This window comes from Leucoraja erinacea, chromosome 21, assembly GCF_028641065.1.
Source record: "Leucoraja erinacea ecotype New England chromosome 21, Leri_hhj_1, whole genome shotgun sequence".
NCBI lineage: Eukaryota > Metazoa > Chordata > Chondrichthyes > Rajiformes > Rajidae > Leucoraja > Leucoraja erinaceus.
Window position 1 is genome coordinate 31,565,878 of NC_073397.1, and position 27,625 is coordinate 31,593,502.

General features: G+C 42.1%; 1 long non-coding RNA gene across 1 annotated transcript; it reads left to right on the forward strand.

The window, feature by feature from the left end:
* Positions 1 to 18,016: 18,016 nt before the first annotated feature.
* On the forward strand, positions 18,017 to 27,200 carry LOC129707479 (uncharacterized). The gene is made up of 3 exons (XR_008725191.1): positions 18,017 to 18,254; positions 19,182 to 19,296; positions 22,430 to 27,200. It is a non-coding gene; the product is annotated as an uncharacterized LOC129707479 (long non-coding RNA).
* The last annotated feature ends 425 nt before the right edge of the window (positions 27,201 to 27,625 follow it).

Sequence of the window (27,625 nt, forward strand, 5' to 3'; positions counted from 1 at the left end):
GCACAGACTACTAGTATATATGCTGATGAGGGGTGGAGGGATTTCATGTTAATATTTAATCTCTACTTCTATCAATATGTTGTTTTAAAGGCACTGATTTCTGAAGCAGCTTATTATTTAATGACATGGAGTTTGCTGATCTCAGCTACTGTTTGATTAATAATTGTTAACAAAATATGATTGGACGAAGCAGAAATTATATTCTAGTTCCTTTCCCTACTGTCATCTTTCTGCCATTGGTAAACAACACCAGGAAAGAAAACGAAAGGAGGATAAAACGAGTTTCTATGTGGAATAGAGCAAAGAATTTTTTCGGATAAGGGAAAAACTTTACGTGGAAAGACCGACAGGCTGAAAAAACCCAAATTTCCTATTTATTATCAAAATACTCACAGCCCAGAGTTAGTAATGAACATGTGTAGCATTCAGTCTCAAAATGGTGCAAAGTGAAATAAAGCTCATATCATTGTTGCTTATTGTCAAAAGACTCCTATCTAACCACAGTTCATTGTTAAATGATTTGACTGTCTTACCCGGAGGTTGTTTTCAGTGATATGACACTTTTTGAAGTTTTACACAATAAAACACAAAAATGGTTTTGAAAAGCCCCCAATCAAAGTTTTGTAATAGGTAAGTCAGTGTGAGGTAAGTTCTGGGACAATGCCTTTAATTACACATCTCCCTTTTATATACTAATCATTAATGGTTCCATTTTGATCCCCATTCTAGTGCCTGTTTGCTCCTGTTAACTCACTGAACATTCTCACCCTGAAGCATTCACTTGCCCACTTGGTTTCTTGCTTAGAATCGCTGATTTTTATTTTCATCAACTCACTAATGGCTTTTTTCGAAATGCTAAAATATATTTTCACCATGTATATTGTTGCAATTTTACTCATAGTTTATTAAGAATAACAGTGTATATTTAGTATTTTTCACACAGATGAATCTGTGGAATTCTCTACCAAAGAAGGTAGTTCAGGCCAGTTCATTGGCTATATTTAAGAGGGAGTTAGATGTGGCCCTTGTGGCAAATGGTATCAGGGGGTATGGAGAGAAGGTAGGTACAGGATACTGAGTTGGATGATCAGCCATGATCATATTGAATGGCGGTGCAGGCTCGAAGGGCCGAATGGCCTACTCCTGCACCTATTTTCTATGTTTCTATGTTTCTAGTGTTGTTTAACTTAGAGAAACAGCATGGAACCAGGTCCTTCGGCCCAACGAGTCCACACCGATCATCAATCAGCCATTCACACCAGTCTATGCTACCCCATTTTCTCATCCACTTCCTACACACTAGGGGCAATTAACCTATCATTTTGGGGATATGGGAGGAAACCGGAGCACCCGGAGGAAACCCACATGGTCACAGAAAGAATGTGCAAACTCCACAAAGACAGCACCCGAGGTCAGGATCAAAGCCGGATCTCTTTAGCTGTGAGGCAGCAGCTCTACCAGCTGCACTACTGTGCTAACCCTATACGATTGAATTTTTAATATTTAAGATTGGATTGATTTGATCACAATTCCTGGAACAAATCACATCCTGATGAGAGGAGAAGCACAGTATTACACTGAAAATTAATATTTTTCAGGTGCTAAAATTGTTTGTTTTGGCAGGGCAAAAAATAAAGACAAGTGCATCCTCTGTTGCTAACTCCCCCAAATATGACTGCATTTACCAGCAGTGTTGTTTAATGATATGTTCATTGCCAAAGATCAAGTGAATTATTTTTCTCTACTAAATAAAATAAAATATAGCTCTTTGGGTTAATGGAATCAAGGGATATAGGGAGAAAGCAGGAACGGGGTGCCGATTTTGGATGATCATATTGAATGGCCGTGCTAGCTCGAAGGGCCAAATGGCCTACTCCTGCAGCTATTTTCTATGTTTCTATGCTTCTATGCACCATTAAAAATATACCCGATATAGCAAGTCTACTTTTGTTTCTTTTTATTTCTAATTATTTTAAATGTAAAATACTAAATTGATTACAAATATTTATCATTAACATCAGATGGCAGCCTTCAGCATTGGCCTGGGGTCAAGGGAAGAGTGTTCACGTCGCGGCCCTGTTTCCACCAATTTTTCTACCACCACGCACAAGAAGCAACAAGAAGCGACAAGAAGTGACAAGACAGACAGCTCTGGCTGAACAACTTCTAATCTTGTGTGTGGACCTGATACGAAGAAGAAGCATTGGCCTGTAGAGTGGATCGCACAACTGTTGTAGAATGGTTTTCATTTCAATTAGAACATAGCACATAGAAACCTGCTGTACAGGAACAGGCCCATCGGCCCACAATGTCTGTGCCGAACTGGGTGCAAAGGTAAAGCAATCTCATCTACCTGCAAGTGATACATATCCCGCCATTCTCTGCAAATCCATGAGCCTATCTAAAAGCCTCTTAAACACCACTATTGTTTTTGCCTCCACCACCATCCCTGACAGTATGTTCCAGGCACCCATTTACCTCTGTGTAAAAAAAAAAATGCCCCACACACCTCATTTAAATGTTTAAGAAGGAACTGCAGATGCTGGAGAATCGAAGGTTACACAAAAAAGCTGGAGAAACTCAGAGGGTGCAGCAGCATCTATGGAGCGAAGGAAATAGGCAACGTTTCGGGCTGAAACGTCTGAAGAAGGGTTTCGGCCCGAAACGTTGCCTATTTCCTTCGCTCCATAGATGCTGCTGCACCCGCTGAGTTTCTCCAGCTTTTTTGTGTAACCACCTCATTTAAATGTTGCCCTTCTCACCTTAAAGCTATGTTCACTAGTCTTTGACATTTCCACCTTGGATAAAAGGTTCTGACTATCTATCTTAACTATACCTAACGTATTACCATAACCTTATATAGTTCTATCAGGTCTCAGTTCAATCTTTGGTGCTCCCGAGAAAGCAATCCAGGTCTATCCAACTTCTCCTCGTAGCTAATGTCTCCTAACCCTGACAGCGTTCTGGTTAAATTGATCTGCTCCTCCAGTTTATCAATCAAGAGGTAAGTAAGTATGTAAATAAGTACGTTTATTGGCCAAGTATTCACATACAAGGAATTTGCCTTGGTGCTCCGCCCACATGTAACAACATGACATACAGTGACAATGACTCCGAAAACACTAAACATTAATAATAATAAAACATTAATGATAAAACACCATTGATCAAGCATGTGAACCAACAACATACCAGACCAATACCACCGCCTAGGAGAAGCTAAGATACACTTTTGCGATAAATATGAACAAAACACTAAGCAGATAAATTTGTTAATTTATTGTGAAACCACATATGTGAATGTCGATCAAATGATAGAAATCCAGAACTTTTTTGGCGGCACGGTGGTGCAGCAGTAGAGTTGCTGCTTTTCAGTGCCAGAGGTCCAGGTTTGATCCTGCCTACGGTTCCCGTCTGTTCGGAGTTTGCACGTTCTCCCCGTGACCATGTTGGTTTTCCCTGGGTGCTCCGGTTTCCACCTACAGATTTGTCGGCTAATTGGCTCTGGTAAAAATTGTAAATTGTCCATAGTGTGTAGGATAGTGCTAGTGTACAGGGATCGCTGGTCGGTGCGGACTGGTGGGCCGAAGGGCCTGTTTTCTCGCTGTATCTCTATACTAAACTAAGCTAAACTTGAATCATTGGAGATCTAAGGGGACTGTCCCACTTTCACAACTTAATTCAAAACCTCTGCCCAGTTTAAAGGACCTAAAAAATAAATGAAGATTGTGGTAATCTACGAAGTCCTGCGACCTTCCACGACTATGTTCACAAACTCCTACGAACTCCTACGAATATGTCTACGAATTCCCACGACTATTTCGATGCCCTCCTTACGAGTACAAAGTTACAATTTCTTTCCTCCCGAACATTTTTTTACTCGTGGACATTTTTTATCGGGCTGGAAAAAACGTCCCGACTCACCTGACGCCACGAGTAGGTACGGCTGGCATAACGAGCCGCTACGATACATCTACAAACTCCTACGACCTCCTACGGACTCGTTACGAACATTCTGCAGGTTTGAATCAAGGGGAAAACTCGGGAGAATTTGTGAATTACCTTGTGAAAGCGGGACAGGCCCTTAAGTGCGCTACGTTGACAAATCACTAATATTTAACAATAGCAACTTTGTTGGAGGTCTACAAAGTTATCGGCCTGTCCCACTTAGGTGATTTTTTTAGGCGACTAGTTTGCCACAGGTGGTCGCTGGGAGTAGCCTCCTCAGTTGCCCAAAAAGTCGCAACATCTTTCGGGGTCGCCGCTAAATTTTCAACAGGTTGAAAAATTTTTAGCGACAGTGGGTTTGGCGCCCATGAATGTAGCTTGACATCTCCTGATGTAAGTGCTGACATAGGTTGTCGCCGTTTTTTTGGCGATCTGCTACGACTATGACAGTCGCCGGCAGTTGCCGACAGGCCCATTAGGTTTTGTTTGTAACAATGGATAAAGTCCTGCCCTTCTCACCTAAGAAGGATGGACCGGCATTCGAATCAGTGAAACAATGATTCACTGGAATATTGTAACTCCATTCTGGAGTATGGTGTACAATTTTGGTCGCCAAATTATAGGAAAGATGTCAACAAAAATAGAGCGAGTGCAGAGGAGATTTACTAGAATGTTGCCTGGGTTTCAGCAACTAAGTTACAGAGAAAGGTTGAACAAGTTAGATCTTTATTCTTTGGAGCGCAGAAGGTTAAGGGGGGACTTTGGTCTTTAAAATGATGAGAGGGATAGACAGAGTTGACGTGGATAAGCTTTTTCCATTGAGAGTAGGGAAGATTCAAACAAGAGGACATGATTTGAGAATTAAGGGACAGAAGTTTAGGGGTAACATGAGGGGGAACTTCTTTACTCAGAGAGTGGTAGCTGTGTGGAATGAGCCTGTCTAAATGTTTCTTAAACTATGTGATAGTACCTGCCTCAACTACCAGGAAGTGGTGGGGGCAGGTTCGATTTTATCATTTAAAAATACATTGGATAGGTAAAGGAATGGAGGGTTACAGTCTGAGTGCAGGTAGATGGGACTAGGTGAGAATAAGTGTTCGGCACGGACTAGAAGGGCCGAGATGGCCTGTTTCCGTGCTGTAATTGTTATATGGTTAGATGGTTATATGGTGAATAGGGCAGCACACTGGTGCAGCTGGTAGAGCTGCTGCCTCACAGCGCCAGAAACCCAGGTTCTATCCTCACCCATATCAATGTCAGAGAGACTCAGTAACTCCTGATTATATAGAGCAGACCAACGTGTGGATATTTTGGAGACACATCAAACTACAAATACTGGAATCTTGAGCAAAAAAACGAACTGCTGAAGGAACTCGGTGCACACTCGATGGGCCGAAGGGCCTGTTCCTCCACTGTATCTCTAAACTAAACTAAACTAAATTACAAAAGCTGTAACTTGAGAATGACTTACTCCCTCTCTTGGTCCTGCAGATACAGCTGGGAATCTGCTGATATGACTCATACACTTCGCATGCCCAGCAATACCAATACGTTTATCCCGGCACATTCAACAGAGTGCAATGAGTGTGGAAGTTGAGAGGTCATGTTACCGTTGTACAAGAAATGGGTGAGGCCACATTTAGAGTATTGTGTTCAGTTTTGGTCACCCTGTTAGAGGAAAGGTGGTGTTAAGCTGGAAAGGATGCAGAAAAGATTTACAAGGATGTTGCCAGGACTCGAGGGCCTGAGCTGTAGGAAGAGGTTGAGCAGGTTAGTACTTTATTCCTTGGTGTGCAGGAGGATAGGGGGTGATCTTATAGAGGTGTATAAAGCCATGAGAGGCATTGATAAGGTAAATGCACAATCTTTTACCCAGGGTAGGAGAATCAAAAACCATAGGATATAGGTTCAAGGTGAGGGGGGAAAGATTTGATAGGGTAACTGGTTGTAGGTGTATGAAACATAGGGGAATCGATAACCAGAGGACATGGGTTTAAAGTGAGGGGGGAACATTTAAATAGGAACCTGAGGGATACATTTTTTGCACAAAGTGTGGTGGGTGCATGGAACGAGCTGCCAGAGGAGGTAGTTGAGGCAGGTACTAACACGTCGTTTAAGAAACACTTAGGCAAATAGATAGGACATATTTAGAGGGAATATGGGCCGAATGCAGGGAGATAGGACCGATGTAGATGGGTTAATGTTGGTTAGTGTGGGAACGTTGTGCTGAAGGCCTATTTCCACACTATATCAGATTCAGATTCAGATTCAATTTTAATTGTCATTGTCAGTGTACAGTACAGAGACAACGAAATGCATTCAATGTCTGTATGTCTGTATGAATCAGCAGAGGACCATAGTTTTCTGACATTATTTTGGAGCAGGTGGAATCTGTACAAGATGCATGGGTTTCCCATAACTAGAACAAGACCAATGGGATGTTTGCTCAGCCTATGAATCAGCAAGTCATATAAGACTTGATCGGTGTTAGGTATAGAGGGATATGAGCCAAATGCAGGCAGGTGGGTCTAGTGTAGATGGGACGTTAGTCGGTGTGGGTTAGTTGGGCCGAAGGACCTCTTTCCATGTTGTACGACTAAGACTCATATAATAAATGTGTAAGAGGCATAGATAGTGTCGATAGTCTGAATCTTTTATCCAGGGTAGGTGTATCAAAAACAAGAGCATAGATTGAAGGTGAGAGGAAGACATTTTTAAAAGTTTTTTTACACAATGGTCGAGATCTGGAACTCACTGTCAGAGGAGGTGGTGAAATCAGATACAATCACTTTATCTGTTTATCAGAGATTTAAGGGCCTGTCCCACTGTATGAAGTAATTCAAGAGTTCTCCCGAGTTTTCCCCCGATTCGAACTGGGAGAATGTCTGTAGCGCGTCCGTAGAAGTTTGTGGATGTCTCGTAGCGGCTCGTACGAGTAACGGTAGGTACTCGAGAAATCCGGTAAACTCGTGGCATTTTTTTTAACTGTGAAAAATGACCACGAGTAAAAAAAATACTCGTGATGAAAAAAATTGTTACTTTTCACTCGTACGAGCCGCAACGAGACATCCACGAACTCCTAAGGACCCGCTACGGACATTCTCCGGGTTCGAATCGGGGAAAACTCGGGAAAACTCTTGAATTACCTCGCACAGTGGGACAGGCCCTTTAGATAGGCACTTGAATAGACATGGCACACATTAATATAGACCTCAAGCAGGCAAATGGGATTAGTGTAGATGGGGGAAAAAGACTGGCATGACTGTGATAAGCTGAAGGGTCTGTATCTCTGCTGTACAGACTCCAGGACTCTATAAAGTTTGAGAGATGAGCAAAGGCTTGGTTGCAGAACTGTTTGTAATAACAATTTTTAATGTTTCAGGAAAGTGGAGCCAGAAGGATTTAAGGCAAGAACTTCAATGCATCTGAGGAAGGCCCCAACTGTTTCCACACTGTATCTTGAAACTAAAACCAAAGTAAACTGAACTAAAGTGGCTGAGCCCTGTTCATTTGCAGAGGGAGGTCACATTTGGAAGACCACAGAATGAGTTGGGGTTGTGGGTATTAATAAAATTGTAAATGAGATAAGAGTGAAGCCAAACATGAGGGAGAATATTATATCTGTGGGGATTTCAAGAAAAATTGTGCACATAGAGCAACTATTTTTAAATTCTTTCTCAAAAAGTAAAAACTAGAAAAGTTTGGAAAAATATTACGTCTTTTCAACCTTAAGGTAAAATACCCCATTAACTTGGAATCATAGAATCATACGGATGGAAACAGGCCATTCAGCCCAACTCGGCCATGTTGACCAACATGTTCCACCTACACTAGTCCCACCTGCCTGTGTTTGGTCCATATCCCTCTAAACCTCTCCTATCCATGTACCTGTCTAAATGTTTCTTAACTGTTGTGATAGTCCCTGCCTCAACCTCCGGCAGCTCGTTCCGTGCACCAACCACCCTTTGTGCAAAAAAGTTATCGCTCAGGTTCCTATTAAATTTCCCCCCCCCTCACCTTAAACCTATGTCCTCTGGTTCTTGATTCCCCTACTCTGGGCAAGAGACTCTGTACATCTACCTGATCTATTCCTCTCACGATTTTACATACCTCTATAAGATCACTCCCTCATCCTCCTGCTCTCCCAGAAATAGTCCCAGCCTGCTCAACCTCTCCCTGTAGCTCAGGCTCTCGTGTCCTGGCAACAACCTCCTAAATCTTCTCTGCACACTTTCCATATTTTCAGCCCAAGATTTTCTGCAACTTATTCAAAATCAATTTTAACTAAAAAAAATTAATCCCTTTGTGATTTTTCAGTCACCGGACTTTTCAAGACTTGTCCGACCCTCCATGTTTGTCTAAGGAAACAGCAGAATCTGCTCATCATATGTATGTTTGTGATCTATAGATTTTTTTCCCTTTTGATGTGCTCAGCTTGATAAGCTGTGCTTGAGACTGTCTGGAGGTCAAATTTCTGTGAAGCAGGGATTTTTATGGAAATAAAGTTATTTCCACTTCTTAATGTTTTCACTTTTTCAGTTTTGTCAGTGTGGGGCAGTGGTAGAGTGTCTGCCTTGCAGCTCCAGAGACCCAGGTTCGATCCTGATTAGGAGTGCTGTCTGTACGGAGTTTATACGTTCTCCCCATGACCTGCGTGGGTTTACTCCGGGTGCCCTGGTTTCCCCCCACACTCCAATGACTTACAGGTTTGTAGGTTAATTGGCTTGGTATAGATGTAAATTGTTCCCGTTGTGCGTAGGATAGGGTGAGTGTGTGGGGATCGATGGTCGGCACGGACTCGGTGGGCAGAAGGGCCTGTTTCCGCGCTGTATCTCTAAACTAAACTAAACTTCTCTCGAACGTCCATTCCAACTGGAGCCTTCTATTATACGTTTAAAATTGTGTTACTGATTTACCTTTGTGCTCATCTCAGATATTCAGCAAATAAACAACATCATCAACATACCTTGATTCAAAAGAGTTTGTGGACATTTTGGTCTGCGTTTGTACAGTTCCCAGCACGTAAGATAAGCACTTCTATTTGAAATAGCATGCATTTTATTTTATGACTTAATAAGTGACAGTTTTAACATGATAGCATCCTCTTTGGCAATGATCAACTTTGTACAAGCTAATATATCCTTTGCCTACTTAGACATTCATGTTGGTAAATGCTTTTTAATACCCTTTTATACTAAACCACAATGAAAACTACTTAGTATAAACTGTAATACAAACAACCACACAAAATAATGTTCTGGGAAAAATCTCGGGCAGCACGGTGGCGCAGTGATAGAGTTGCTGCCTTGGAGCGCTTACAGCGCCAGAGACCCGGGTTTGATCCCGACTACGGGTGCTGTCTGTGCGGAGTTTGTACGTTCTCCCTGTGATTGCGTGAATTCACGCCAAGATCTTCGGTTTCCTTCCACGCTCCAAAGACATACAGGTTTGTAGGTTAATTGGCTTGGTATAAAATGTAAATTGTCCCTTGTTGTGTGGGATAGTGTTTATGTGCGGGGATTGCTGGTTGGTGTGGAGTCGGTGGGCCATGGGGCCGGTGACCGTGGTGTATATCTAAACCACACTAAACTAAGCAGTTAAGATAGTTTTCAATATTACCAAGTGTGAAGGAAATACTTTGGTGTTAATCCCAAACTACATGGTCTAGTTAAATAATCTAGGAGAATATACATGTTCATGTCTAGAAATATTTTAAGTCCTGAACTGGAGTTACAAAATATAAGTTAAGTCTGAATATAAGTCTGAAGAAGGGTTTCGGCCCGAAACGTTGCCTATTTCCTTCGCTCCATAGATGCTGCTGCACCCGCTGAGTTTCTCCAGCTTTTTTGTGTACCTTACAAAATATAAGGTTGTCTCCCCATTTAGTTTTAGTTTAGTCTGGTTTTAGAAATCGATGTTGGGACCTGACTGGAGGCCGAGAATAAAGGGGGGACACAGTGCGAGGGGCTGTCGAGAACGGTGAGGGAGCACTGCGGGGGGGGGCGCCAAGAATGAAGAGGGGAGTCAGCAGGATGGTGTTGCTGCTACACATGGTGCTAGACAGGAGACCGGGAGGGAAGATAGGGCTGTTCGGGGAACTTTTGTAACTGGAAGTGCCAGAAACGTGCCTGTGTAATGCCTAGGTGAGGTCTTGTTGTATGATTTTACCAGGTGGTATGTGAAGCAAAGGCATTTCACTGCACCTAGGTACAAGTGACAGTAAAGTATCATTGAATCATTCAAGAGAACTATAAAGACCATGTTAATTCTGTATTCTGCCATAGCCTGACACTGTGTTGCCCCTCGGGACAGGCAGCATCTCTGGAGAGAAGGAATGGGTGACGTTTCGGCTCGAGACCCTTCTTCAGACACGAATCGTCACCCATTCCTTCTCTCCAGCAATGCTGCCTGTCCCGCTGAGTTACTCCAGATTTTTGTGTCTATCTTCGGTTTAAATCAGGATCCCGCAGTTCCTTCCTACACTGTGTTGCCCCTTTCCACATTAAATATAATCTGCCATTTGCTTGGTCCATCTCTCATCCATATCCTCTTGATGTCTACAACTATCACCATCTCTGGTTATCACGCTTCTGTGTTTTATGTCCACAGCATATTTTGAAATGGTGCCCTGTATACTCAAGCTCCAGTTATTGAAATATATCAGGTAAAGCAACAAACCCAGCAACAATTTTGGCAATGACAACATTTAATGCTTCCACCTTATTCCATCTTATTCCATATATTTCAGTTTTGCTGACAATTTATTCTATGGTAGATAGAACACAGTACAGTGCAGTACAATGCTGAACATGATGCCAGATTAAACTCATCTCCCCCACCTGTATCCCTCCATTCCTTGCATATCCATGCGCATATCGTAAAGGTGCGGTCCCACTTGGGCGACCTAATTGGTGAGTTTAGAAGAGTTTTAATAAATGACATGTTGTCCATCTTCGACTATGTAGAAGACCTCCTACGACTAGCTACGACGAGCTACGATTAACTTGGACACCGAATAGTGGAGAGTGAAGAAGACCTCCTTCGATCTCCTTCGACCTCCCTGCGACCTCCCTTCGACTCTGATGAAGACTATCTACGACTCCCTTCGACTACCCTCGATTACCTACGACTAACATGCCAACCTACTGCGACCTACTATGACTAAACCTACGAGTAAAAAAAGTATCGATTTTTTCCATGGCGACCTTTTTTTACTCGCGGGCATTTTTTAACATATTGAAAAAAATGCCTCGACCTAGCTGAGGCCTCGAGTACGCGGAGACCACTCTCGAGCATGAAGGAGAGTTACGAAGACCTCCTACAACCTCGTGGCGACCATGCTGCGAATATGAGTTGAGGGCAAACTCGCCAGAACTCGCGGATTAGGTCACCCAAATGGGACAGCTCCTTAAAGCCTCTTAAATGTCACTATTGCATCTGCTTCCACCACCACCCCTGGCAGCACGTTCCAGGCACCCACCACCTCCTGTAAATGTTGCCCCTCTCACTGTAAACCAATACTCTCTCACCTTAAAACTTTTTTTACACAAAGGATGGTAGGCGTATGGAACGAGCTGCCAGAGGAGGGAGTTGAGGCAGGTACTATCGCAAAATTAAAAAAAACATTTGGATAGGGACTTGCGTAGGAAAGGTTTAGAAGAATCTGGGTCAAACGCAGGCATGTGGGAGTAGTGTAGATGGGACATGTTGGTCGGTGTGGGCAAGTTGTGCCAGAGGTACCCAGAGGCCGATTGGCTTTCTACAAGTTCCACAAAAAAAATTGTTTTCGGGATTAAATTCTTTCTATCATTTCTCTACTTGAATAACTAACTGATCAATGTTATCTTGCAGCCTAATAGTATCCTCTTCACTATCAACAATGCCCTGTGATCTGCAGACTTACTAATCCCACTTCTTGCATCCATGTCCAAATTGTTCATGCATATAAGGGTTCCAGCAACAATCCATGCGATACACTGTCAGGCACAAGCTCCCAAACACAAAATCATTCTATCTGCGGGCATTTATGCAAACAACGCAGTGTTATTCATTCCACTGGGCTGCACAATATTTGTGATCCTTTTGTTATTGTGAAATGACCAGCAGTGTGGTTTACTCTGACTCTAGATAACTCTGTTTTCCTCTTGGAGGAAAGACTCTTTTATCTGGTGAATGATTCTGAAGGAATCTTACTATTCATTGAACAGTGACTTGTCTAAAGCAACTCGAAAGGTAATCAGCAGAATCTTTCGGCACACTGTGCTGTTGCTGGAGTGTTTCCCAAAGTACATTTTCAAAGCTAGGACAAGTACCTTCTGAAAGAGTTGGAAAGAACTGCAGATGCTGGTTTAAATCGAAGATAGGCACAGAATGCTGGAGTAACTCAGCGGGCCAGGCAGCATCTCTGGAGAGAAGGAATGAGTGACTTTTCGGGTTTGAGATCCTTCTTCAGACTGATGTCAGGGGAGTGGGCGGAACAGAGATAAAATGTACTCGGAGACAGTAAGACTGGTGGGATAACTGGGAAGGGGGAGGGGTTGGGGAGAAAGAGAAAGCAAGGGCTACTTGAAGTTACAGAAGTCAATGTTCATACCGCTGGGTGTAAATAGCACCTCATAGTTTGTTTTGGCAGCTGCCTAATTCTGCTCGTATGACTTATGAACGTACATGAGGTGCTGCCACGATATCGAATATCAGGTCTCGTCACTCTACCAGGCAGGAGGTGCAGAAGCCTGAAGTCCCACCTGAATCACCAGGTTCAGGAACAGCTACTTTCCGACAATTATCAGCTCCCTGAATCAACCAGCACAATCCTAAAGAGCCTGTCCCACTTACGTGACTCTTTCGGCAACTGCCTGCACCCGCCATAGATCACCGAAAATGTTTAACATGTTGAAAATTCAACGGCGACCAGAAAGACGCTACGACTCTTTGGGTGACTAGGAGACTACACCTGATCATACAGGTGACACCCTGGCGACACGTGAAGCCTGTGTGGTCGTGAGTAGTCGCCCAAAGAGTCGTACCTTGTTCTGGTCGCCTCTGGATTTTCAACATGTTGAACATTTTCGGCGACCTGTAATGACCTATGACGGGTGCCGGCAGTCGCCGAAAAAGTCGCGTAAGTGGGACAGGCCCTTAATTTCACCTCAACGATGGAACTCCTCCAGTCCACCTATTGCACCACTAGGGTTGCCAACTGTCCCGTGTTAACCGGGACATCCCGTATATTGGGCTTAATTGGTTTGGCCCATACGGGACCGCCCTTATCTCGTATTTGACCGCTACTACCCAGGTCGAGGGGACTGTCGGGTCTGAGTGCCGCCTCCGGCTCCGCCTCACCTTTCCCAATGTAGTGCAGCCCATGGAGTGCAGCAGCAGCAGCAGCAGCGCCTCGCCCGTGGTCCCGTCGGTCGCAAGCAGTCCGACCTTCGGGCCTTCGCTTACCGCTGACAGCACCACCCCTCCTTCTCATGGCCAATCATCAGTTCATGAGTTGTATGGGGTGCCTGATTTTGCGAGCGACATCGCGAGCCAGCTGGGCTTTGGGTGCAGTCCAGCACCAGGGCCAACTCATCATTCATCCAGCCATGGCCAAGTCGGTCCACAAATTGCCGTCGGGAATTTTTCCCTTATTTTGACCTTTTGTCCCTTATTTGGGAGTGAGAACGTTGGCAACCCTATGCCCCACATAAACTTGGTCTTTTCTTATTTACATTTTTGTTTTGATTTTTGCAGTCTTTAAAAAAAACGTATGGTGTAACTTATGTATAATTTATATTTTTGCGTGGTCGATGAGTATGTCAATGTCAAGTCTCAGAGCGACTCTATGTGTCTGTGATGTAATTACAAACAAAATGTTCTCATTGTATCTGTACATCACTACACTTGTGCATATAATAATAAAATTGACGACAATATACACCTTCATGTTACATTTTTCTGTGAGTTCATCTTATATCCTACATCTTGACTAACACTGAAGACTCGGATACCAGTGACCCTGAGGGTGATACATCAAGGAGAGCCATTGAGAATTCCCTTTATACAGCAATGGAGAAGTCATAGACATTTTAAACCTAGAATGTATCACCGGACTTCACTGGATCCAACAATTGTTTTGTTTAATTTAGAGATGCAGCATGGAAACAGGCCCTTTGGCCCAGCGAGTCCATGCCGACCATCGATCGCCCATTCACACCAGTTCTATGCTATCACATTTTTGTATCCACTGCCTACAAACAAGGGGCAATTTACAGAGGCCAATTAACCTGCAAACCCACACATCTTTGAGATATGGAAGGAAGCAGAACACCCAGGGGAAATCCACACGGCCACAGGGAGAAGTGCAAACTTCACACACATACAGCAGCCAAGGTCACGATTGAACCTGGGTGTCTGTCGTTGTGAAGCAGCAGGTCTACCAGCTGCACCATCATGTTACCATTTGGCAGTGACTATTACCTGTAGTCCTGGAAAAGTTTCAACAGGTTTATGCTGGAAGAGCCTTAACATTTTGACACCAACACAAGGTCAAGTTGCCATTTGATAATGTTACATTGAGCCTTTGTCCAACCATCTGTGAATTATACCCCCCCTCACCTGTCCCCACTTATTCATTGCTAGGCTTTGTCCCATTCTCACCTTTCTTCCAGCTTTCTCTCCCTTTGAATTGAAACATCACCTATTCTTGTCCTCCAGAGTGTCTGAATAAGGGCCTCGGCCTGAAACATCACGTTTTCCTTCGCTCCATAGATGCTGCCTCACCCACTGAGTTTCTCCAGCATTTTTGTCTACCATGTCCTCTAGAGATGCTGCTTGACATGTGCAGGAGGGAACAGCAGATGCTGGTTTACACCAAATATAGACACCAAATGCTGGAGTAACTCAGTGGGACAGTCAGCTTCTCTGGATAGAAGGAATGGGTGACATTTCCACTGAGTCTGAAGAAGGGTCTAGGCCCAAAACTTCTATCCAGAAATGCTGCCTGTCCCGCTGAGTTACTCCAGCATTTTGTGTCTATCTTCTATGCTGCCTGACATGATGAGTTACTCAGCACTTTGTGATTTTATTGTATACCAGTGTCTGCAACTACCTGTTCAAGAAGGAACTGCAGATGCTGGAAATTCGAAGGTAGACAAAAGTGCTGGAGAAACCCAGCGGGTGCGGAAGCATCTATGGAGCGAAGGAAATAGGCAACGTTTCGGGCCGAAACCCTTCTTCAGACTGCCAGCTAGTTAGCTTCTCATGAATTACTTGGAAAAGTTCAGTTTAGTTTATTGTCACGTGTACTGAGGCACAGTGAATAGCTTTTGTTGCATGCATTCAAATGGAATTGAATTGAATTGAATTTCCTTTATTGTCCTTCAGACCTTACGGTCTGAACGAAATTTCGTGCCTGCAATCATACATACAATGATACAATAATAAACAACAATAAACACAAATTAACATCCACCACAGTGAGTCCTCCAAACACCTCCTCACTGTGGTGGAGGCAAAAATCTTAGGGTTGCAGTCTCTCCCTCTTCTCCCTCTGCGCTGAGGCGATTCCCCACCGGGCGATGGTACAAACAGTCCCGCAAGTTCAGTTTAGTTCAATTGTCACGGGGTGGTAGCTGTGAGGCACAGTGAATAGCTTGCGGCTGTTGACTCTGCATTCCAGAAGTCGTCCCAGACCGGAGCATGCTTTTGACTGTGTGCACGTGAACCGTTTCGGGCTTGGCCACTCCGACGGGTTTGTATTTCAAGGGCTGGGCCACTCCAGCGGGATGCCGTTTCCTCTCTCGGGGGCCACAGTCACGGAAGCATGGTTTTGCTGGGCAAAAAGCAAGTTTGAGAGGGGGTTAGATTTAGCTCTTGGGGCTAACGGAATCAAGGGGAAAAGCAGGAACAGGGTACTGATTTTGGATGAACAGCTATGAGTGGGCCTAAAACTAAGCGGAAGGCTCAGAGGGGACCGTGCCTTTGCTGTGTTGGCACCAAAATTATGGAACGATCTGCCTCTCCATATTAAACAGGCCTCTTCACTGTCTGTTTTTAAGTCACTTCTAAAAACCCATCTCTTCTCCGTGGCCTTTGATACACAGTAAGAGGTCGACTTTATTTACTTGATTTAATTTCTTTTTTGATTGCTTTATTGCGTGGTTATTATTTTTACTCATGTTTTATGTCTTTTAATTTATTGTTGTATTTTTGCGCTTTATGTGAGCTGCTATGTTGTGTTCTGTTATGTTGTCTGTTTATGATGTCTTGTTTATTCCACTGTACAGCACTTTGTTCAACATTGGTTGTCTTAAAGTGCTTAACAAATAAAGTTGGATTGGATTGGATTGGATGATCATATTGAATGGCGTTGCTGGTTTGAAGGGCCGAATGGCCTACCCCTGCACCTATTTTCTATTTTCTATGTTTCTATGACCTAAACGCAAGTCGATACTAAAATGACCCTGGAAGATGCTGCAACATTCCTTCTTCAACAACAAACATGTTTTCTAATGATTCACTGCCCATGCACGGCTTTTGTGTGTTGATATCTGTAAATTTCCAGCCGTGTTGGCCGACATAGCTTCAGTGACAACACTTAAAAAATAATCATTGTAGTCTGGCATTCAGAGTATTGTGAGCAGATAGTAAGAGATAGATACAATTGCAACTCGTTTTTGCCACATTGTCTGTGGTTGGTTTTATCAGCAAATATATTTACAATATCTAAATATGTCAGCATGTTGAATATGATAACGGCTCCAGGGCGCGGTACTTTACAGAACTCCTAGAAGGGTGACTTAAGTTCACGAAACTGGAATTTAGAAACAGTTTAGGTAGTAATGAGAAATAGTGCAGCCATGTGAGAGTGATGTACTGATCTTCTAACAGTGGCCATATGATAAGGCAGAGCATAAAGGAAAAAACAAGCATGAAGGATGTTAATCTACATAAAGAATGGAATAAACAGTGGCATAGATGCTGAGCTCATTGAATGTTTTCAGGATTGTTTCTTTGAACACCCCGATAGACTTTAGACTTTGGCTTTTGAGATACAGTGTGGGAACAGGCCCTTCAGCCCACTAAGTCCTGGCCGACCAGCGGTAATTCCATACACTAGCACTATCTTACACACTAGGGACGATTTACAATTTTATCAAAGCCAATTAACCTAGATAAGGAAGGGTCTTGACCCAAAACGTCACCCATTCCTTCTCTCCAGAGATGCTGCTGGTCCCGCTGAGCTACTCCAGCTTTTTCCGTCTATCTTCGGTTTAAACCAGCATCTGCAGTTCCTTCTTTTACACCCTAGAAAACTGTACATCTATGGAGTGTGGGAGGAAACCGGAGCTCCCGGAGAAAGCCCATGCAGTGACAGAGACAACATTCAAACTCCGTACGGATAGCATTCATAGTCAGGATCGAAACCGGGTCTCTGGCGCTGTGAGGCAGCAACTTTACCGCTGTGCAATCGTGCCGCCCTTAAATGGAAGTATATAGAGTATTTGGATCTCCCTTCCATAGGTCTTTTAATATCTTTTGTGAAGAAGTGGATAGATTCTTGATAAGAACTAGGGTGGAAAGTTATTGTTTGTGCAGAGTTGAGATTGCGATCAGATTAGTCATGACATGAGCCTACCGAAGATCTACTAGGTTGAATGACTCCTGCTCCTGCTCCTAATTCTAACATCTTAGCTTGTGGCATTCCGCAAAATTGTGTGGAACTACATTTTGTGCATGACTTTCCATCCAAAATCATTCTTACTATGAACGATTATTTTTTAAATAGAAAATAGAGAATAGACTATAGGTGTAGGAGTATGCTATTCGGCCCTTAGAGAAAGCACCACCATTCACTATGATCATGGCTGATCATCCAACATCAGTACCCCGTTCCTGCCTTCGAGCCATATCCCCTGACTGCTATCTTTAAGAGAAATGTAGGGAGTAATTTAATAGTCAGGGAACAACAGTAGCGAGTAGTAAGGTCAACAATCTCTGTCACTGACTGATGTAACTGTTTTCCCTTTGAAATTACAAACTCCAGTTTGTGGACAAAGTCCTGTCTACTTTAGTATATGGATCTCCGACCACTGACCAAACTCCAAATGAAACAACAGCCTATTTATACTTTCTCAGACTCACTGTTGTGCTTATTCTCACTCTGTACCATTGGTGTGACCTATTGAGGAGCAGAGAAACATACTGCCTGGTAATCTGCCTCTTGGAAGCTGGGATCTGGCACGTTTCATCGAAAGTATTGCAGGGAAAAAATATATAGAACTGAGAAACTGTGCATGGCAAGGCTCATCACTCTAAAGGTAGGTTTTAAGAAAAAAAGTGTACAATATCTATCAGTAAAAATTCCCCTGCTCCTGGGTGATTTATTGGCTTTGTGGAGCATGCGGACAGCCAGCTGCGTATGAATGTGGTATGAATGTGATACTTTATGGGACAAACACTTCACGTGGTTAACTGATCACCAGCAGTAGTGTACATCTTGAACTGAAGATAGACTCAAAAAGCTGGAGTAACTGGGCAGGACAGGCAGCATCTCTGGAGAGAAGGAATGGGTGACGTTTCGGGTTGAGACCCTTCTTCAGACTCTGCTACATCTTGAACTGCTCCTGGAGTGTATATGGACATTACAATGTAGATGTGGACAGGAGTAGATGCACGAATCGGAAACAATGGGTCATGTAGCAACAATATTCTTATATGCGTTTCCATGCCAATAAGTTAAAAATAAAAATGATTCAGTCAGGTTCCCAAGTACACAACATGCATCAGTCCCAAGAACCACAAGTGCTGTTATGCAATCATTTTGTATCTGCAATGAAATAATCTTAACCGGTTACTGTGAAAATGATTTTAGTCATTTATTTGGCTGCGTGAATGGTAATGATGCGCAAAAACAAACAGGAACGACTGAAAATATTTCGCTTTTCTAATGCATGACTTACATTTAACTCAAGTTCGCGAGAAGTTGCATTGTTAAGAGTTTTATCCACTTTGGAATGCCTCGGAAGTATTTTTCTTGCAGTAATTATGTAAATCAAATCAGTAAGACAACCAAAGAAGTGAAATATTTTATGCCACTCCACTGAAAGAGATTGTACCAAAATCATCCCTTCACTCATTAACCTTTACAACAGCAATAATAAAGCTTGTAAACCAATTTCCTAGAACATTGTTGGTTGCAATCATTCTCAGGATAAATAAATATTAACAACAGGGTTTTTTTTCAGATACTAATGGTGAAATAGCTCGATTGGGAAATCCACGTGAGGGTTCAAGGCCCAAGTAATAGAACATCTATGAGCTGGCTGAGAATAAGAAAACAAGAGAATGACATGTCAAAAAGTAGCGATTTGTACTTTTTCGGAATGTTTACATTGTGTATGTGGATTAATGTCAATGCAATTATCAAAGCATTAATGACAATTTTTGCTTACAAAGATATTGCCAGGACTTGAGGGCCTGGCATAGGGAGAGACTTATGCCCCTGTTCCACTTAGGAAACCTGAACGGAAATCTCTGGAGACTTTGCGCCCCAGCTAAGGTTTCCGTGCGTGTTCCCGGAGGTTTTTGTCAGTCTCCCTACCTGCTGCCACAACCTCCGGCAACCACCTGCAACCTCTGGCAACCACCTGCAACCTCCAGGAAACCGCACGGAAACCTTGGGTGGGGCGCAAAGTCTCCAGAGGTTTCCGTTCAGGTTTCCTAAGTGGGACAGGGGCATTAGACTTTATTCCTTGGGGTGCAGGAGGAGGATTTTATAGAGATATTTGAGGGGAATAGAGAGGGTGGATGCACAGAGTCTTTTACTCAGCATAGGGGAATCATGAATCAGAGGGCACATGAGAGTGGTAAGGACCCGAGGGGCAACCTTTTCACACAGAAGGTGGTGGGTGGGGAATGAGTTGCCAGAGGAGATAGTTGAAGCAGGTACAATAACACCATTTAAAGATATTTGGACCGGAATATGTGGATAGGAAAGGTTTAGACAAATATGGGCCAAACACGGGCATGTGGGATTTATATAGATGGGGGGCATCTTGGCCGGCTTGGGCAAATTAGGCCGAAGAGCCTGTTTCCATGCTGAATGACTCAAAATCATTGTCCACATTTGAAAGATAGTTGTATCTCAAAAAGGACAATTTCTCTTTGAGAATATTGATCTGGCATGGGCCAATAAAAATATAATGGGTAAATCTGTAACCTCGAATAGTCTGAATTGATGATCGGAACTAAGATTGAAGATTCATACTCACACCCGTTTAGTCATATTCCCGTGTTGTTCCCATTCAAACGTTATTCTCCTTTGAGAAAGTAACCTCCTATGGTGTTTTGACATTTTGACTACAGTTACACTGTCGTATGTATTGACATTTTGAAACTAAACCAATGGTATATCTTGGAGACAAATTCCCTTTGAATTCCACATTGCACCAAAACCCAATAGATGTAGATTTGCATTGCTGAAGCCGACTATATGTGGAGTACATCTCCAATGTAGTATAAAAATGAGATTACAACTGTTTTAAATGTAAAGCATTAGGTATCTGATTCGTATTGATATAAATGAAAGAATACAGATCGAAAACTCAAATCTGGGAGGTAATGTTCCCAACCTGCAATATCACTGGGTCATTGCCATTTGTACTTTACCCACTAAAGTTAATGACATCAATATAACTGCAACATAGATTTCTGTACAATTAACCTTTAAGAGAGATACTCTGGTGAATGTGTGGAATTCATTGCCAGACGGCTGTGGAAGCCAAGACATTGGGTATTTTTAAGGCGGAGATTGATAAGTTCTTGATCAGTAAGTGCGCCAAAGGGGAAGAGGTGGTAGAGAGGGAAAAATAGATCAGCCGTGACTAAATGGTGGAGTAGACTCAATGGGCTGAATGGCCTCATTCTCCACCTCCCCACAGCCTACGTAGGTTTTCTCTGGATGCCCCGGTTACCTCCCACATTCCAAAGACGTACAGCTTTGTAGGTTAATTGGCTCCATAAAATTGTAAATTGTCCCTGGTTTGTGTAGGATAGTGTTAATGTGCGGGGATCGCTGGTCGGCGTGGACTCGGTGGGCCGAAGGGCCTGTTTCCGTGCTGTACCTCTAAACTAAACTAAACTAAAGACGCATCCAATATTTCACATTGAATGAATTATTTTTTAACGTACATTGCCTGTCTTTATGGAGATGAAAGCAGAGCAATCTTGCATATTGGTGACCTGTTAATCCATTCTGGATGCTGGCTGAGGAAAGAAAGACAGGACCCATCAGTCTTGAAGTTGGACACTGCAAACCTATCCAGTCACCTGCATAAGGAGTTAAGGGCTTGTCCCACGAGCATGCGACTCCATGCGGCAAGCGCGACCTTAGGGGCCGGTCCCACCAGCATGCGCCTGCATGTGGCAAACACGACCAAACCAGAAGCGGGAGCCGCGCGGAGGTCGAGTGAGTGACACGGCGTCGAGGCGGCTGCGGGCCGGAAGGCCATTGACGGGCGGAATTTTTGAACGCGGTCAGTTTTTCGGAACCCCACGCGATGTCGGGACCAGCTCCGCACAACTCCATACGGCTCCGGCGATCGAAGTGGGACCGGCCCTGCGAGGCCGGACGGCTCATGTGACCACATTAGGTCGCGCTTGCCGCATGCAGGCGCATGCTGGTGGGACCGCCCCCTTAGTTCGCGCTTGCCGCATGGAGTTGCATGCTCGTGGGACACGCCCTTTAGGATCTGAACTTAACATGACATCTGATGAATGTTTGTTGAAAATATCAACCACTCCTGCAATACAGCACTGAAGTGACAGCTTAGTTGTCACACTGCAGTACTGTGGACTTACAAATGAACCCAAACTTTAATGCACCATCAAATAGCCCAGAACCAAGCAAGCTTGGGATATCAGCAAAAAGCTCAAAATATAATTACCTGTTCTTTGGAGTGCATGATTTTATATTAAAATATATATTTTTTATTTTAAATGCATATTTTATATTTAACCTTTCATGTTAGCATTACATTTGAATCCCGCTATCTGAATAGATTTATAGCAACCTAATAATTGACTGATTTTCATACATAAAACCATTCAATTTTGCTAAAGTACTGGAATGCATAATAGCAAAAATAAGTTGAAGTTCTATATATTTTACAGTGGTTTAATTATGCTTCAGAAAGAGCTGATGAACTCTTGAATGGGCTCATCTGGGAGAAAATAGAATGGATCAAAAACATTAGTTGATTGTGTAAGATAATGTTTGTGACTCTAATTATCTTCCTTGTGCTTTTACATATTCAACACTCTTTTCAAGTTTTGCTAATTCCCACGTGAATCATATTATACCTTCTGATTCAAAAGCCATTAATAGTTAAGCATTCCATGTACGAATAATCCCTTAAATAGATATACTCACTCAAACGTTATCAAATCATGAATCTATACCATTTTGGGTCTGATTTTCTGCTGATTTATTTAGTTTCAGGTCACCATCAGTCTTGAAGTTGGGACTCCCATTTATGGGACTCTAAGAGACGACTTTCTAAGTGGTGCGTCTAATCTCTGTCTGTGGGTTGCCAATTGTGACAATTGCTCAAAATTTTGTGAAGTGATACTTTCAACTGGGAAATGTAATTGAAAGTCAAAAAAGTTTTAGACATGACACTTTAACTGTTTCTCTTTCCACAGATGCTGCTTGACCTATTGAACATTTCCATCACCTCCTGTTTTTGTTTGTGGAAACTTAACTGTTGGAGATATCCAATGAGAATTTAAGCGTATGATGTCTAAGAATTCCTGTGCATAGAAAGATTGTCATTGTTACTTTTACAGGACTAACCCCATTCACATTATGAAGAAGGGTCTGAAGAAGGGTCCCAATCAAAATGTCACCTATCCATTTTCTCCAGAGATGCTGCCTGACGTGCTGAGTTACTCCAACTCTTTTCTTTTTTGTTAAACCAGCATTTGCAGTTCCTTGATTCTACCAGTCACATTATTGTCTGCCTCAGCACTACAGCTATTGGCTATGTTTCCAAAAAGCAAAATACTTTCAGATTTTACAAGTACTTTGACAGCTGAGAATTTGTTAGATGAAGATAAAAGTAATCGCAAATGAAATTTGACTTTGGAATACCAATAAATACAAAAAATAAATACCAAAAAAACTAGTGTACGGGTGATCGCTGGTCGGCACGGACTCGGTGGGCTAAAGGGCCAGTTTCCACGGCTGTACCATGGAAACAGTACAGATAAATTCTTAGTTGCTGCAGCATTAGAGGCCAATGTATTATGTAAAAGGATATGTGTGTTATGATTGTGTTTATAATTTGTTTGGTTGTTTTGTTGTTTGTCTTTTGCACAAAAGTCCGCGAGCATTGCCACTTTCATTTCACTGCACATCTCATATGTGTATGTGACAAATAAACTTGACATGACTTGACTTGACTTGACAATTATCGTAGTAACATAACAAATTAATATACAATAATCAAGTCGGAAGACATCTCACTCTGAAGAAGGGCCTCGACCCGAAACATCACCTATTCTTTTTCTCCAGAGATGTTGCCTGACCCACTGAGTTAATCTAGCATTTTGTGTCTCTTCCATATACAATAATCAATGATATAATATATCAATGATCAGCAATACTAGATAATCAGACCGTAATAGTGCAAAACTAAAATACGTAGTGCAACCAAAAAGTCAATAGTAGATCGTTGTTGAAGTAGGGTTGTGGTTAGGAGTGTGCAGGTTGGACGTTGAGAAGAAGATACTTTGGAACATGGAGGTCAGAATTTGTAGCCTCCTATACCGTCTTTTGGATGGTAGCAGCGAGATGAGAGCGTGGCCTGGATGGTGTGAGATGATATTAGGCTGATCTTATACGGTGGAGTTTGTATTTAAAGGGATGGATCAATTTTGATGGTTTTAGAATAGAGCACCTTTATTGGTTAATCTTTAAACGAAAGATAACACGTACTTCTTTGTTTTTCATTATAGTTTAGTTTAGGTTAGAGAAACAGCGTGGAAACAGGCCATTCGGCCCACCAAGTCTGCACAGACCAGCAATCCCCCCACATTAACAAGGGACAATTTACACACTTAAATCAAGATTGAAGATTCAAGTGAGTTTATTGTCATGCGTCACAGATAGGACAATGAAATGCTTGCTTTGCTTCAGCACAACAGAATACAGTAGACATAAATAAATCAGCCAATTAACCTACAAACAATCTGGTATTTAAATATTTTTAAATGAAGATTTAAATAATAATGGGATGATTAGGCTAATTTTACTTATTTTAGCTCTTCGTCTGATTAGAATTAGATGCGAATGTGGGAATGTCAGTTATTGGATATTTACTTTCTGGGAGACTAGGAATAGGAATATGTATACTTTATTGTCACATGTGACTAGGCGCCGTGAAATTCTATGCCTGCATACACAATTATTCAACTGGTTTGTCACAGGTGATTCAAATAGAACACAACTGTAAATGCTATATCCAAATTGGCCAAGATGATGCAGCAACACATATTTGTACTTATGAGTCATTGTTCCACAGTGTATTACGTATTTGGCCGCGTACTACGTTAAAGAATAATCTTTTCACAATTCATATTGAATTCATTATAATTCTTGAAATAAATGTATTATCCATTTTGACTGCGGAACACTCATTAGAGTCATAGAGTGATACAGCGTGGAAACTGGTACTTAAGCCCAACTTGCCCACACCGGCCAACTTTTCCCAGCTACTCTAGTCCCATCTGCCCACGTTTGGTCCATATCCCTTCAAACCTGTCCTATCTAACCTGTCTAACTGTTGCTTAAATGTTGGGATAGTCCCTGTCTCAACTACCTCCTCTGGCAGCTTGTTCCATACACCCACCACCTTCTGAGAAAGTAACTTCTAATAGAAAGTAGACACAAAATGCTGGAGTAACTCAGCTGGACAGACAGCATCTCTGGAGAGAAGGAATGGGTGACGTTTCGGTTCGAGACCCTTCTTCAGACTCTACTAGAAAGTTATTCCTATTTCTAATAGAAAGTTATTCTCATTATTTTTTTCCCCTTCACTTTAAACCTATGTCCTCTGGTCCTCAATTAATCCACCCTGGGCAAGAGACTCTGTGCATTTACCCGATCTATTCCTCTCATGCAATCTAAATGCAATAGGATGTCTTAATCTGGTAAAATGATTATTCTTTAACACAGTAAACTGTCAAATTAAGAATTAAAAAAATAAAATAATTTAAATTAAAAATTAAATTATGAACAACTAATTAATGGGATGTCAGTTTAAGACTGCCTATTGCATTTAATGCAAGTGTTCGGCAGTCAAAATGGATATAACATTTATTTCAAGAAATATATTGATTTCAAGATTAAAGTAGCAGAAATGCACTGAGAATCTTCTTCTCGTGGATCTGTTCTCTCCAGTCCAATCCAGTTGTGTTGGCAATGTCGTGATTTTCATGTGGAACTTTTGCTAATTATAAACTAGTGGACGTGGTTCAACTATTTCACAACATATTGCCAAAATAAGATGATCGGTCATTGCTTAATACATGTTTTCCTAATCAAAGCCATGCAATGGTCTTTCTTTTGCACAATTTACTCAGCTACTGCAAACGTCTGAAGGCCCTGTTTCCGTGCTGTATGACTCTATGATGACAGGCTTAAAGCCTTTGAGGTCATTCTGAAAACATTATTCACAGTATAGAGTTCAAAAAATTGCAATTGCATTCTTAGAGTATAGCAAAGGTCTGCACAAACCCAAGATACTAAATTAAGGAGGCATGCTGAAATGTAAATAAACTTGAATTTATAACAATACAAATTTATAAAATGCAAATTTGAAGTTTGCACAAACTGATTTACCATCAACTAACTGCACTTTGTATTGTGTAAACTCGAGGGAAGTGAGTATTTTTGACGGTAAAAATTTGGATTAAAATTTCTGCTGACTTGTGAATTATTTTTACTTCCACAAAATGACGATTTTGATGAGGCTTTGCCAAACCTTTGCAGAGTGGAAATGTCCAACACTAGAGGGCATAGCTATAAGGCGAGAGGAGAAATGTTTAGTGGAGATATGCTGGGCAAGTTTTTTTACACAGAGTGGTGGGGGCATGGAACACATTGCCAGGAGTGGTGGTGGAGGCAAATGCAATGTTGCCATTTGAAAGGCTTTTACATAGGCATGTGGAAGTGCAGGGAATAAAGGGATATGGATCTTGTACAGGCAGATGAGAGCAGTTTAACTTGGCATCATGTTTGGCACAGGCCTTGTGGTGTACTGTTCTTTGAGTTTGAGTTTAGTTGATTCTCACGTGTACCGAGGTACAGTGAAAAGCTTTTGTTGCGTGCTAACTAGTCAGCGGAAAGACAATACATGATTACAATCGAACCATCTACAGGGTACAGATACATGATAAAGGAAATAAGGTGAATAGCGTTTAATGCAAGATAAAGTCCAGTGAAAGTCCAATCAAGATAGTCCGAGGGTCTCCGATGAGATAGATAGTAGCTCAGATCACTCTCTAGTTGTTGGTAGGATGGTTCAGTTTCTTGAGAACAGCTGGGCCGAAACTATCCCTGAATCTGGAGGTGTGCGTTTTCACACTTCTTTTCCTTTTGCCCCAAGGGAGAGGGGGAGAAAAGGGAGTGGCCGGGGTACAACTTGCCCTTGATTATGCTGCTGGCCTTACCGAGGCAGTAAATTGAGTCAATAAAAGGGAGGTTGCATTGTGTGATGGTCTGGGCTGCATCAACAATTCTCTGCAATTTCCTGCAGCCATGGATGAAGCTGTTCCCAAACCAAGCCGTGATACATTTACAGTGCCCTCCACAATGTTTGGGACAAAGACCCATCATTTATTTATTTGCCTCTGCACTCCACAATTTAAGATTTGTAATAGAAAAAATTACATGTGGTTAAAGTGCACATTGTCAGATTTTATTAAAGGCCATTTTCACACAGTTTGGTTTCACCATGTAGAAATTACAGCTGTGTTTATACATAGCCCTCCCATTTCAGGGCATCATAATGTTTGGGACACTTGGCTTCACAGGCGTTTGTAATTGCTCAAGTGTGTATAAATGCCTCCTTAATGCAGGTAAAAGAAATCTCTCGTCACCTAGTCTTTCCTTCACTCTTTCCATCACCTTTTATTGTTGTTTATCAACATGAGGACCAAAATTGTGCCAATGAAAGTCAAAGAAGCCATTATGAGACTGGGAAACAAGAGACATCAGCCAATGTATATGACTATTTATAAAACACCTGTAATTTCTACATGATGAAACCAAAATGTATAAAATTGGTCTTTATTAAAATCTGACAATGTGCACTTTAACTACATGTGATTCTTTTCTATTACAAATCTCAAATTGTGGAATACAGAGGCAAATAAATAAATGATGGGTCTTTGTCCCAAACATTATGGAGGGCACTGTATGGTTTGATGTTCTACTGAATGGGTTAAATGATACAAGTATTATACAGTACTGGAACAAGTGAGCCAATGGAGTTCATCACAACAAGCATGAAACACAATAGTCCTCCCTGGTAAATCATTACACATTTAGTAGGTTTAAGCTGGTACAAGTGACTAAAAAGAACACCGGAGGATGATCAATACATCACGTGACACATTTTATATTTAA